We start from the raw sequence: 11,428 nt of genomic DNA, 5'->3' as shown, positions 1-11,428 counted from the left end.
CTACACTAGTGCTATCTTGCATACGTATTTATTTAGTAGTAAGACTGAAAGCTTGGAAGAGAACTGTGTTTGCAAAAGCTGTGATGGCAAAGGTTTCCTTCTCATATCCATGTGCAGCCCATAACTGAGGCAGAATATAATGGAAAATATGTAGGGAAGGTAATTTATTCTGTCAGTGTCAAATACCCACAACAAACCAGCCTGGCTCGATATTTGCAGAGTTTATTAGCTCAAAATAAAAAAAAAATATAAAATAAACCACTGTGGAATATGGGAAGAGTGTCACCAAAGCTGTCCTTGCTGCTGCTGCAGTGCATTTATCAAACGCTAGTGCTGAGCACTCCCAGACCAGCACTGAACAGTCTGGCTTCGAGATGAGTCAAGGAGGAAACGACAAGGACGGTTGGGGAATCAGGGTAAAATCTGGAGGAGCCATATGTAAACATGGACACGGTTATGTGATGGATGAATGTGCAAATACAAAACACCCTCAGGCCCTAAATCATGAGAGTCTTGCAGTGATGCTGCCCCAGGCCAGGATTGCTCTGCAGGGCAGGACCTGCCATTAGCCCAAGCACTTCTTTGATTAAAGATGGATTTTTCCTACACTGGTTTTAGCCCATTTTTAATAAAAAAAGGAGGAGCTTCACTGCCTCATCTGCAGGACAGCAGAAGACAGGGCTCACTCCTTCAATGCTGCCTCAAATCCCAGTGTAAGGAAAGTGATTACAATTTCCTTGATCCCTTCTAAGAAAAGGTTTGCTGTCGCTGATGGTTTTTCACTCTGGCCTCTCCAGGGAGCTGGGTGGTATTTTCCAAGTGGAATGGTTAGTGGATACCAGCTTTGCCCCTCTAAAATGAGGAAAGCAGCTGTAGTTTTTGCAGTCAGGTAAATCCTGAGCCTGAGCATGGTCACACCCGAGTAGGGACCTGGTGCTGTGTTCACCTGGCTGTGGCACACTACAAATTAGACATGCCTCGTCTCCCCAGGGATTTTACAGCTATGGAGCTGAGGCACATTAATTATCCTGCCATCAAAACAAACCTTTCTCCTGCGCTGAGGACAAAGCTGTTGCTTGGAGCTGGACTCAGAGCTGGAACAACAGGGGCTGTGTGAGGTCAGGGTGGAGGTGAGCTGGCACAGCTCCCTGGGCAGGCGTGCAGAGTGACTGCCCACATTCCCACGGGCTTAGCTCATGCTGTGGCCCCTGCTAGCATGTCCATTTTTGACAACAAATAGGAGCAGCTTTGCCACCTCCTCTGTGTGACTGTTGACAGAAGGATGGGCATTGTCCCATTCCCCTCCAAGCCAGGAACTGTGCAGAAATTCCCAGCTGGAGTAGACACATCTTCATGATGCTTGTCCTCCAACTCTCCTCCAGCAAACTCTTGCTGCAGCGGGGGTAAATTCTGACCAAAGCAGAGGCTCTGAGCTTGGCTTGGCTTTTCACATTTCAGGATAAAAAGCCGGATTTGGGGTGTAAAGCTGTGCAGCTAATCAGCTGGAATAAAGGTCCAGAGAGCAGCCCTGGCTGCACTGGAGTCACAGCTCCCAGGAGAGGCTGAGGATCTGCCCTCCAAGCCAGTCAGAACAGCTGGGGGATTCCTGCCAGGCCGTGTTCTGTGCTGAGGACAGGACTTTTGGAGGCAGCCACATTCATCACCCACAGCAAAATTCAATGAACAGCCAATCTTTTTTTGGCAGCTTTTTATTGCAGGGAGGGCAGAGGGTTTATGTGAACTGGATTTGTGAAGGCAGTTGTACAAATATTTGTTCTCTGCTCCTAAGCAGCAAAGGGATGGTACAAACAACATCCTCATTTAAGGCCCCACTCATTTGACACAGAAGACTTGATCCAATTCTGGTTGTGTTATGGGCCTCCAGCTTGGTCTGCAGGTTGTGTAAGGTGTAGCTCAGCCCCACTCCATAGCCTGGAACAGAGGCAAAGTCATGACAGGGCAGTGATGCAAGGATGGAAATCCTCCTGCCCAGGGAAGAGCTTTCACCTGGGAAGTGGTTATAAAAAGGGCACCGTTGGGATCTCCAGTCACTGGTACAATACCATCTATATCTCAAGCTACCTCAAGCATCCATCTGCTCCCTGGGAAGGCGAGACCAAGCCTTGTTCACTCAGTGAGGCAGTTCCCTCCTGCAGGCACTGCAGAAGTGATTTGTTCTTACTGTAGGGACAGAAAATTCTAAAGACAAAAAAATTCACAGGAAAATTTTAGCATGTGGACTCAGCGTCCAGGTTAGATTGGGGCTGCTCTGCAAATGAATAAGGGTCAGTTCAGATTATGAAGACTGCAGGGTGTAAGACCTCTCCCTCCCAGCTTGGATTAAACCCTACGCCACATATTGAAAAATGAAATCTCGAATAGCTGCTCCCAAAGTGAACAGAGTCCATTCCGCTGTGTGATTTTTCCCACAGGAAAAATACTGTTTGATTATGGCATTAAATAGTGTGCAATACCAGACAGACATAGGCTAAGACAAGACTTGACTTGAATATTGGTGCTCCCCAATATGAAGCTCTTTGATTTTGCAACTTCGTTCCTACTCTTTTATCAGTGGAGAGATTTTGTGCTCAGAAGTGTTTATTTTTAAATCCCTCCTCATTCGGTGGAGAATAGGTCTCTGCTGTGACCATAGAAAAACTGTGAGAATAAGAGCAGTTTGAACAAACTACCTTGGATGATTCCAAAACCATCTTACCCTAATTCCCTTTAGTGATCATCACTGTAATTTGATATTAATATTTTTAAATTGAAGTGCAGGAACATTTCTGGCAGTTGTTTTTGGTAGGTTCCCCATTAATGTCTACTTAACTGGAGGCAGAACGAGTCAAGCGCACATTTAATTATGGAGATGTCTGCATGACAGCATAAAATCTCAAATGAAAAAGAAACACTTTAAAAATGAATAATCATCAGACTTAAAAGTCTCGGTCATCTTTAAATAGCAATATATTGATGACTAAAAGCAGCACTAATGTGTACTGCACTATATAGCCTGGAGTTTAACAACCATTTCTTTTAACCTTCCACGTTGCAGGAGTGCAAGCAGGGGCACAGCCCATTGTTCAGTTTGTGTGGGATTATTGTCACCATCCAAAAGCGGAGCCTCTGCCCCCCAAAATTCCAGAACAAAAGGGAAGAGATTAGCTCCTCTAGAGTATCACTTCTCCTCTGCTAAGGGGCATCTTTCCTCAAAGGAGGCATTCTCATTTTTGTCTCCAAGGGCACTAAGGGGCTTTAAAATGGTTAATGTTAGTGCAAATGTACCCAGTACAGCTCTATTGCCAAAAAATGGGACTCTGGACTTCCACTGAAAAAGTGAAAATGCCTCTATAAATTTCAGACAGAGACTTTTGTCATTTTGACTAAACCTCCAAAGACATTTTTCCAGTGCCAGGTTGCTAATAGCTTTGGGGTTGCTTTCTAGAATTTAAGTAAAATGCTGTCACAAGACTCCTTTAAAGTTCCAAAGCATTGGAGGCAGTTCAGAAACCACCATTCCTCTCTCTGGCAGATGTGAGGCTGTTTGGAATGAGCCTTGGGCAGTCGGTAGGAGCAGGACAGAGCACAGCTGCCAGCAGGGTCAGCCCAGGGCAGACGGGTGGTTTGTTTGGGACACAAGCAGCCCTGTGCCCTCCCCAGCCCCACTCGCACACCAGAGCTGTATCTCGCCTTGCGATTTATAAAACTGATCTTGCTAAAAACCAAACAGAAAGGAGGAGAGTGGTGTGACCTCAGCCAGGAGGAACAGTCTGAGCACAGTGCAGGAATTCCTGGGCTTTGATCCGCTGCCAGCGCCGCGGCCCCAGCGCCGGGGAAGCTACTGAGGAAACAGAGTTTGAAAGCGTGGCCTTCCTCCAGGCCTCTGGGTTCTGTTCTCCAAAAGGTGGCCTTGCAATTTAGCACCCACAAGCTACAGATAAGAGGTTGTGACGCCCATTGCAGCAGAGCAAGGTTAGCCCCTGATGAGGATCCCCACTCCCCTCTGCGGGTAACAGAAGCAGCTCAGAAGTGACAGCCCCAGGGAAGGAACAGTTTCTGGAAATATATGATCTGTTCCACAAAAATCTCTATTTCAGCTCTTCATCAGGGGCATTGTCTGTTTCTTTCTCGATTTTGTTCAACCAGCCTCTCCTTATAAATATCGCTACTGAGCCTCAAGACCCAGGAATCTGGAGGACAGGAATTTGCTGTCTGAGGGATCTTAAAAACAAGTTGAGTGAATCCTGTGCCCCACTGGATTGTTGTTTACCCAGTCACTTTCCAAATGGCTCCTAAAAAGTTCCCAAGTATTAGGGTTGGGGTTTTTTTCCCTTTAGTCCTTCCAGCAACTATGTGAGGGGTCAGAGTGTCATTTGTGTAAGTCCAATCCCATAGTTATATCACTGGAATGCTGTAGACTTTCATCCACCACAGCAGAAAGAGAAGTCAGGTCAGAGTCTGTCTGAAAACTTATCCCGTCCATCGAAGATAACACAATTTATAACTTAAGGACTGACAGAATTAAGTGGATGGTGGATTTAAGGCCTCACAAAGGTTGCCAACAGCAGTAACACTTGTTTTGCAATCACTGTTTGGAGCAGAGCAGACAAATTTGCACTGGAATCAAACTTTTTGATGTTTCTGTCTCTTGCAAGTCCTCTGACCTCTCAGCAACTTGGCCTGGCTATCAGCAACTAAATGATATAACCCAAGAGTTTCCTGCTGTTCAGAAGGGACGTGGTGAAACAGAACTCCCTTTACTCTTTGTAACACACCATAACCAAGAAACAGAACATTTTGACTTTTGGCCTTAAATACCAGAAGTTATTTCTGCAGAAACACCGCAGAAACAGTCTCTAAACTTATCAGGGGAATTGCAAGATACTCGGATCTTCTTGTCCCCGCCAGGCACTCTGCTCCTTCCTCCCAAGGCCAATAAGCATTATTCAAACTGGGAGATGTAGTAGGGACAGTGTGTCTGATGTTTGTTGGGCTCTACTAAAGAACATGTTCTTTTTGCTTCTGAATGATATTTGTAAACATTTGTGAGCAATGGAGAAAAACGGATTCATATTTTATTAAGTCTATTTACAAAACCTAGAAGACCTGAGACTTGGCTGTGCATTGGAGCACAGACGTACAGTGTACAGATGTACAACTCCCTTTACAAATGTATTTAGGAAACCAAAAATAAATAAAACTAAGAGGCTGTCAGCTAACTGGCAGGAAGGGCAGGGTGAGTTCACATGCCCTATGCAGCCCCTGCCAGCGAGGCTGAGCTCCTGTGCAGATGATGCTTCATGACCTGCACAGGGCAGTGAGGCACCTCTTCAGTTTCACTGACTTACACTCACCTTGATCTTTCTCTCCTATATTTGGGGTTTTTTTGGGTTTTTTGGGTTTTTTTTACTATTGAGAAAACTAAGTATCATTTTAAACTCAGGGACTATCCAATCAGAGTAAAATGTCAACCATTTAACAACTGACAATAAATCAATTTGTTTTCTTTTGCTAAATATGTTTAAAATCTTGAAGCAGTCCAAATGGGATGTAGGAATCATTTCCTCTCAGATGACAAATGACGGGCTAAATTCCACCCACTCTGTCCACTTTGGCCTGACCTAGGGCTGATAGGAAACAATGAGCGTCTTTCCGCTAACTTAAATGGATTTTGTGTCAGCCCTATTAAGTAACAGCTTATTTCCCTTCATTGATTGTGATGTCAAAGATGAGGAATTAAGAGTGATTATGGATGGCAGACACATTCGCAGAGCAAAAACCAGGTGATGGGGAGAAGAAAGGAGGGGAAAAGATTCTGCATGTCAATGTTATAAACATCAGTTAAAGATGGTCCACTGTGGACTGGGATTCAAACACAGAACTGCTTTATTTTGGCTTTGGTACAAGAGTGAACATTTTTCATTTACTTCTGAAAAGGGAAGAATTTGGGGAAATATTAAAATATTGGGTCCAAAGAGAAATAATTTAGTTGTGCATGGGTAACACATTAGTAACGAAATCTTCAAAAGCCTCCACTTTTGGGTGCTAAAATCCAAGACCAAAAATGGTCTTCTCTTTTCCCCCAATGGTGGGGTACAGCTGGGGATTTTCTTTGCAGGCCACAATAACGAGACAGCTGGAGGACGGGGGGAGAGACCTCATCTCTTAGGACCTAATGACACTGAGAGGATATACTGTTATAATGCAGTAGAGTAATTCTTTTTTCTCTGTTGTAGACTTCCTAAAGGCAGGCTACAACACAGATGCTCATGACACTTATCCCTTTGGTTTAGGAAACTGAACTGTGGTTGTTTTAGGTGTTCTCCAGTCTGAAGCTGAAGGCAGTGGCGGCTGCTTAGCTCCTGAGTCAGGTTGTCCTGACTTGGACTTTCATATAAAATTCTCTTTACGAGTGAATTTTACCTTTAATAACTCCCTCTTTGCCTATCAGCCAAAATTCCACACTGATTTCTGCTAGAGGAACTGATAGATGTTCCAAGGGCTATGGGCCACCATCTTTTTTATGGTACAATTACTAAAAGCCAAACCCTTCTCACATTTTTTATTTCTAAAAACGCCTTGAAATCTGGCACCTTTATGACTAAAGCTTCCCAAAGGAAGCACTAGAGAATCGATATCTGAAAGCAGGATGCTTCTGCATTTTTTGAAGTAAAAGTTCTCTGCAGTCATTAACAGACTTGATTCATCTGATGACTCAGAATTTGTGCAGCTGGTCCAAGGCCATTTCAGAGACTGAAAAGTGCTGCTTTTCTCTCCCTCCCTAAAGAAGTGATCTTTTCTCAGTTACATGAAGCACCTCCTACCCTCATGTCAGCTTCTTCATTTAAGGAGAAGGTTATGTTCAGAACAAGCAACAACAAGGAATTTGATTGAAAAGATGAATTAATTTAAAAAATTGACCTTTTTTGGTTTTCCCAATATGCATTTTGAAATCTTTGAAATGTCCTTTTGTTTACTGGGAATGCAATACGGGACTATTGCAATACACAGGCCAAATGACTGTGAAATAATGTTTCTCCGTTATTCTACTGGAATAAGAGTTCATTGGTCACATAGATAATCATATCATAATTTCATGTTTTCAGGAGCTTCATGCTTATTGATTTGAAGTTCCTGAATCAGATACATTCTCTTTTCATTTTGGTTCAAGTCTTTTAAACAATCAGAGCTTACATTTTTGTTTTATTTTCATTATAAAATTCCAATCTCACACCAGACTTTAAATCTTAATAATTCAGCCATTGCTTTTGAAGGGGTTCAATGGCTCCATTCACTGATGATTTAAACAGTCGATTTTCATTCTTCAGTCTCTTTTGAGAGTTTATAGCTGTGCTATTCCATTCCCATTAATTGCTGTCATAGTAAAGATTCCTATTGACTGGAAATACTTTGATTTTATTCCCCATGGTAACTGTTTATTATTCTCATAAAATCTTGTGGGACATAAAAATACACTTTCCTCAGGAAAAAAAGTGACGAGAGAGAAACCTTCAGCAGAATTTGACATTTAATTATCCAGACTAATGTAATCTAATGTGAGGCCCGTCCCTCTAAAATCCCTTGTTTCATTTGCAGGAAGTCTTTCTATGATGTGAGTAGCAATGCTGTAATCCTATTTCAGGTTTAGTGCTGGCAGCAAAAGCTGGGGCATCAGGTAAATGTTTATGTTTCAACATTTCCTAATTTATGTGTCTGTCTATGCCAAGAAGCCAGCCCTTCTTCGATACCTGTGTCATCCTGGAAAAGTTGTCCAGGCCAGAACTAATTCCATTAGTGTTTGGAAAGCTATTTATAAGCCTGCCTTCAGTGGGATGACCTTATTAATTAGATTGGGGGAAGGCTGAGGGAGGGACGCTCATTTCACAAGACCATTGACATGCATTTCCAGAAGCTATGCTTCTCCTTCACACTATGCTCAAAAAGACTGTCAAATAAAGCAGAAATCGGGGTCAGTTTGCAGCAAGAAAAAAAAAAAAAAAAGCTATATCCATGCTGTCTGCAGGACCCAAAGCACAAACTTTTTACAGGGTAGGTCTGCTGCCACATGTCCTTGAACATGCTAACTAAGCCCAAACCCTGTGTTCTCCAAATCCAGGAAAAGGAAAGAGCTTTACCACTAAAGCTTCTAAATCAAACCTTAATGAAACCACTACCTTCCTCCATTATCATGCACCCCTAAGACAGGAAGGCTAAATCCTCATATTGTTTTTTTATGAAGCCAAAAGAAAGCAGAAGGATACTTTTCTCCCCCTTGTTTACCCCAAATGCCTGATTTACTCTCCCGTGTAGACTGGGAGTGGTTTCACCTGCCAAACCATTTCCTGTGCCCCACTAATGCCTGTGCTACTCTGCTCCCTCCCCACTACATTTCATTGGCTCCCTGAGCCATGGTGTCCTGCTCTGCTGCCTCTGAAGCCAGCCTGTCACCACTGCCAGCTCCAAAAAGTGAGCAGCTGGGAGCACTAGCAGTGTCTTGTCACTAATACATCCATTTTGGCAACTGAGGAACTGCTTCTCTGTTATCTGTTTAATAAATCAGGGGACTAGTTATTGTGCAGGCTTCTAATAGGAACTCATCTGTGCCAAGCGGCCAAAAAGAAACTCAGATTTGTGCAGGTGTTTACTTTTACCAATATAACCTCCTGACAGAATCTCATTCACTGCTGGCGTCCCAGTCAGTGGCAATTACATTTTTCATCTTGGGTCGGGAAAAGGAAGCTTTCAGCAAATCCTGCCTATTCATTTGATGGATCTGTACAACCCAGGACAATTTTGCAACGCAGAGAAAACTACAGACCCCACTTCTGTGTCCCTCTCTGCATAATCCTACACAGGTATTTAATGTCTCTTTCAGAATTCAGTATGTCTTTATGTGACAGTTTAGTGCTCATCAGTAGTCCAGGAGTACAAACTCCTCCACCTCTAGACAAGCAGCCAGTGCTTGTGAAGGGCTGGCAGAAGATTGTACATGGGTACAGTTTGCCCTAAAAATAATAAGGGCAAACAACACAGCTCATGTACTCCTGAGTGTCAAGAATTGTAATTAGTAACAGATTTGCTATGCAAACATCTATGAGGTACCAAATGGGTGTCTGTTGGGTATCAGACTGGGATTGCCTGGTTCGTTTTGGAAACCCATTTTACAAATACCTAACAGAACTAAAGTCTCTTTATCCCATGAAAAAATAATAGGTTAAATGTCTTATTAATCAGCCCTTGGCTGTTCATGTTCAGTACATTGCTCCTTCCAAGCACACTGCATGACTGGGCCCCACAGCAGGAATGCATTCAGTAAGAAAAGTTCTTACCCTTCTTGTAACACTGACTCATTTATTAAAATGCATTTCTGGCTGAGTGCACAATGACATATTTCTAGTCTTAGAACGTTTTTAATCAAAACTACTTCAGGTATTTGAAGGTTCTGTTTTTTCTTGCTTTGTAAATAAGAGTAACCAAAATTTTTGCTTCCTTAATTTTGCATGCTGACTGCCAGTTTTTAGGATTTAGACTTAATGGTCTCTTGGTCCATAATAAGAGGTCTCATTTATTGTGATTTTTTTAAGGCACTCTGATTCATTCGATCATCAAAAGCAATTACAGAGATGAGTTCAACAAGAGTCACTGGTACTAAAAATATGTTATTGGTCAGGACTGCAATACCTGTGCTGAGTAATTAAGTGCTCTCCTTAATAGACAGAGACTTCCAGTAAAAAAATCTTCCAGTTTCATCACCACTGTCATGATGGCTGGGGTGTTCTTAACCTGGTTCCACTCAGTCAGGCTTCATGATATGAAGGTTCTTATTTTCATTCAAAGTAAACGAGTCTGAACAGTGATTTCTTTTTTTACTGTATCTTGAATCTGTATATCTTTGATGCTCCAGCAATAGGAAGTTACACTGGTTTCAGATCTGTGTCCACAGAACAAAGGTGGAAAAACAGGCTTTGAAAACTGTGAGGAGAAAAACTCTGTGACACATTTTCGGGTAGAGTCTAGATCAAATGTCCAAGGCAGCAGGGAAAGAAAGGAAAACCACGGTGGCTTGGGAGAAGGCAGAAGAAAGGGTCAAAGAGGAGCAGAGGGAATGAGAGGAGATGGAGACGAGATGCAACACCTCTGTGTGCACCTTTTAAGGTGTCAGCGCACTTATTTTACAGGAGTCAGCCCAGCTTTTTGCCAGAACCACAAAGCAGCCAGCCTTCCAGTCGTGGTGTACACATCACATGTTCCAGAACATTTCTATAACCTGAAAGTGCAAATTACTAGGGAAGTTGCAGAGGAATGCAAGGATGGGTGTGTGGTACTGAGCAGGAAGGCGGCTGCATCACCACAAGCCCTACCTCAATATAAAGCCAGGACATTAGATACTGCTGGCAGTTCAGCTGTTAAAATGAAGCTGCGTGCAGGTCTGGGCTCTTCAGCAGTGTCCTCAAACTTTGCTCCTTTTGGATTAACAGATAACATAGGCAATATGAAACTTTATTACCAGTGACACTGTTAAATTGGATGACAGATTGTACCAACATATTAGCAGTGCTACCTCACTGAGATTAATGGGAGCATTTCTCAGGGAACTAGCTTGGCTCTGCATTTCAGGAGTTCTCCTTTCCAGCATCAAGCTCTGCCCTCCTCTTTCAGAAAAGACGAGCAGCTGTTGGCAGAAGTCTTCTGGCCCAGCCTCACCTATCCTAGCAGCAAGCAAGCCCCTGTTGGAGAACAAAATCTGCAATTTTTATCAGAAGAGCTTATTCTTTACTGGAACTACAGAAACTGAGGGGCAAGGCTTGCCACAGCAGTTTACAAAACTGTTACCACCTAACCCTCTGCTCACTGCCGGCACCAGCGAAGTTGGTAAATGGGACTGAGAGCCATGAGCAGTCAGACTGAGCCTGACACGCAGCCAAGCTGTGACGCTCACACTTGCCTGTGCTGGAGGTGGTTACCTGGCACAGGTGACACGTTTAGCTTGGGAGATGACTTACAAACCACGGCACAGCTGCCAGCAGATCCCGTTTGTCTCAGTCCTACTATGAAAGATGTTGACATTGGGTATGGTTTATTTGTCTAAACCCGTGGTTGGCTTTGGTGTGCCTCTACTAATCGCTTTTGTTGAGGGCTGCGAACTGTTCAAAATCCCACTGTAAACAAGATATTAGATTAGAAGAATAGCGTGAATAGAACTTAATATTCTCCTAATTCATGCCCTTATTTGTACTGTACAAGGCAACACCACATTCACCTTACAGAAATATGCCTGACACGGTCCCTTCGCTTAGTGAAATAACCCTTGCCTAGCAAAGTTAGGTTTGGGGAGGTAAGATTAGGGCATTGAGACGGGGGAACTCCGCCGGCCAGTTTATCACAAGCAGCCTGGCCACCGTAACCTCGACTTGGAGTGGAGTAAATG

The sequence above is a fragment of the Chamaea fasciata genome, unplaced genomic scaffold (genome assembly GCF_029207755.1).
Source record: "Chamaea fasciata isolate MVZ Bird 193981 ecotype frontalis unplaced genomic scaffold, bChaFas1.0.hap1 SCAF_19, whole genome shotgun sequence".
NCBI lineage: Eukaryota > Metazoa > Chordata > Aves > Passeriformes > Sylviidae > Chamaea > Chamaea fasciata.
This window is presented reverse-complemented; position numbering follows the sequence as displayed.